Source organism: Carlito syrichta, unplaced genomic scaffold (assembly GCF_000164805.1).
Source record: "Carlito syrichta isolate Samal-C Ts95f unplaced genomic scaffold, Tarsius_syrichta-2.0.1 Scaffold295284, whole genome shotgun sequence".
NCBI lineage: Eukaryota > Metazoa > Chordata > Mammalia > Primates > Tarsiidae > Carlito > Carlito syrichta.
In genome coordinates this window covers 167244-170737 of record NW_007239380.1, presented here as the reverse complement: position 1 = coordinate 170737, position 3494 = coordinate 167244, and the positions used below count along the sequence as shown (strand labels likewise).

The 3494-nt window shown below is 43.2% G+C and overlaps 1 pseudogene; it reads left to right on the top strand.

The window, feature by feature from the left end:
* The first annotated feature begins 1956 nt into the window (after nucleotides 1-1956).
* LOC103256745 lies at nucleotides 1957-2334 on the top strand (annotated as a pseudogene).
* The last annotated feature ends 1160 nt before the right edge of the window (nucleotides 2335-3494 follow it).

Here is a 3494-nt window from a genome sequence, read left to right as displayed (position 1 = left end):
ATTATTATTATTTTGAGTTGGAGTCTCACTCTGTTGCCCAGGCTGGAGTGCAGTGGCACACTCACGGCCATGCAGCCTCCACCTGCTGGGTTCAGGCGATTCTTCCGCCTCAGCCTTCCAAGTGGCTGGAACTACAGGCATGCGCCACCACGCCCAGTTACTTTTTTGAATCTTGGCGAGATATGAGGTCTTGCCAAGTTGTCCGGGCTGGTCTTGAATCTACGAGCTCAGGCAATCCTCTCACCTCGGCCTCCCAGAGTGCTGGGATTATAGATGTGAGCCACCGTGCCAGGCTCCAAATATTTTTAAAGATATTTTTTAGGAGCAATTTTTGGTTCACGGTAAATATTTTTTATTAAAGCATCTACCAGGTCATAAACATTGTTAAAGCACTGAATCACAATGGTAAAGAAACGTAGTCCCTGTATGAATCAGGGTTCTCCAGAGATACAGAATCAATATGATACATACAGATATGTAAAAAGAGATTTATTATGAGGGATTGGTTTAAGCAATTACAGATGCCGAGAGGTCTCATGATCTGCCATCTGTAAGAGGAAGGCCCAGGAAAGCCTGTGATGTAGTTCTAGTCCAAATCCGAAGGTCAGAGAACTAAGGGAGTCAATGGAACATACATATATATGTATATCTACATTGCAATTTTTTTTATTCATCTTTCAGTGGATACTTAGGTTACTTCCATGTCTTGGTTGTTGTGAATAATGCTACAATAAACATGGGCGTGCAGACATCGCCACGCATGCTGATTTCATTTTCTTTAGATATATATCCAACAGAGGATTGCTGGGTACAAAGTACTTTTTATTTGTCATGGAGGTAATAATGAATATGTGCCAGAAATCATATGCTTGCTCTTCCATATTTTGGAGTCAGCGAAGAGTGCTGTAAGTATGGTACCTAAAATTAGGAACTGAAGAAACATCAGAGGTAGAAAGAAGTAGCTAAAGGGAAATACCTCAGAAATCAAGGTCAGGCTTTTCCTGGATGTGGCTGTAGACTCACGTCGGAAAGAACTTGGGAAGAAAGTTCCTGAGTTAGATAGCATCCACTGAAATGGAAATACACACTCTGCCAGACACCAGAAAATGAGACCCATCTGCTGGTTAACATTCCTCTGGTTAAAGACTCCCTCTTCGCAGAAGCTTTTGCACCCATTAACAGGCAATGGATTATAAAATATACAGGTTCTAGGACTAGGATATTAGTGACTTTAGGGACAATTAAAAATTATGACAATGAACTTTCCTAGGTAAAATGTGATTTTTCCTAGCTTAGTGAAAATGTGACTTTCCTTAAAGAGTTGTTTCAGAATGTTGATTCATGAAGCAAAGTGAGAGGGATAAAAAAAATCTAGCCGTCTTATTTGAACCATGAATATGCAAATTATTGGACATTTTTTCTTATTAAAAAAAGGAAGGTAGTAAAAGAAGCCAAGGTGAAATCACATGTAAAGGTCACAGGAACTTTACTGTGTGTTTGGGACTCGTTTTCATACCTCCGAGCACTCATATCACTTTCTGATGATAGTAGCCTTTGCAATGAGGGGATTCAGGTCACTGATGTGTCACAATCACCTTAGGGACCCATTGCAGTGACTACTTAGTCCTTCGTGTGGCTGGAAGGCAGGTCTGATAGTGTCCTGCCTAGTACCCACTCCCCACCTCACATCCATGCCACATATCTCTTGTCTTTTGTCTCTGGCATCACTATTGTCAGTGAGGAGTGACACAGAGGTTCCATCAGGGCCATGCATGTCCAGACACAGATTTTGGGGTCAATGAGGCTCTGGCGAGTGAGCTTTGACAAAGGGGGATGGAAACTGAAGCAACTATTCTTCTCCCCTCCTGTCTCTGGGTGGACAGTTTGGACTTGCAGTCACTTCAACTTAGAGTTTCTCTAAAACTGTCCTGCAAAGACTGCAATCAGGGTTCAACACCCCCAAGCAATACCTGTGATTGAGGGTTCCTCCCTGGGAGACTGCAGCCTGTCAGCATGGCTCAAGAGTTTGTCAACAGCAAAATCCAGCCTGGAAAGGTGGTTGTGTTCATCAAGCCCACCTGCCCCTACTGCAGAAGGACCCAGGAGATCCTCAGTGAGTTGCCCATCAAAGGAGGGCTTCTGGAATTTGTTGATATCACAGCCACCAACAACATAAATGAGTTTCAAGATTATTTGCAGCAGCTCACGGGAGCAAAGATGGTGCCTCGAGTCTTCAACGGTAAAGATTGCATAGCGGGTTGTACTGACCTCATGAACATGCAGAAGAGTGGAGAGCTGCTGACGGGGCTGAAGCAGATCAGAGCACTGCAGTAATCACAGACCCCACATTGACATACCCTCTCAAGAGCTGGATGACAACAGATGATGACTGGAGGAATTTGGGACACAAAGAGCTTTTTTCTTCATTGGCTCAGTGTTAAAAAGTGAACCAATTTGCCCTTAGCCACAGGGTCAAGAAGGTTGATGGACCATCTTAGTTTTCTTCTGGATTTATCCTTTGGATTTCAGAAGACCATTACAAGTTTTGTCCTGGGATTCACTCACTGACCCAAAAGTTGTTCTTTTTCCTTGGCACGTGTCTCTTGCTAACCATTTTCCAGGTGCTGGCATGCCTCTCCCTCCAAGCTAGTGCTTCTCAATCATGTTCATCCAGACGTCCCCCTACCCCAGGATGGATCTACAGTTGGTTTTCTGCGCCTGCCAATCTGATGAAATTATTTTGCTGCTTGACTCTGTGGAATTTGTATTATGAAATCAGTGGGTATTTTGAATGTGTTTTCCAAACTATCTGTATCTCCCCAGTCAACCCTATCCCATCCCAACTCACCTTGAGAATCACTTTTCTGTACCAGCATTCTTGACCTTGCTGTCTCACAGATCACATGGGAAATGATCAACAATCCCATGAAAGGTCTAAGGGCCCAATTTAAGAAAGTATATGGAGAGTTAAGCAAGGTTAGTCTTCACCAGGGGTCATGTGGGTCAGAGGCACAAGTTCAGAGGCTGCGACCGGGTATGGTGGCTCATGCCTGTAATCCCAGCACTTTGGGTGGCTGAGGTGGGAGGATTGCTTGAGCCCAGGTGTTCAAGACCAGCCTGGGCAACATAACAAGAACTCATCTCTACAAAAAGTAAAAACAAATACAGATGCTGCAGTCATGTGGCAACACTGTTATTTAAGATGGTTCTCTGGGTCATCCTGAACAACCATGTATGAATTTGACGTAGATTACCAGCAAAATTAAGGCATAAGATGCAAAACATTATCATAGGAAACTTGCCTTCCCAAGAATGTATCTGGGAGAGCTCCAAAACTTAAGTATCCCTTATCATGAATTTTGTCTGCTCTAGAATTGTAAAATTGTTAATTTTCTCCTTCAGTCTCTAGTGAGAATGGTTCACTTATTTTCTAATAAAGAAGTACCTATTAAGAAAAAAAAAAGACTGCAATCAACTGGTCCCAGGGTTGTGGC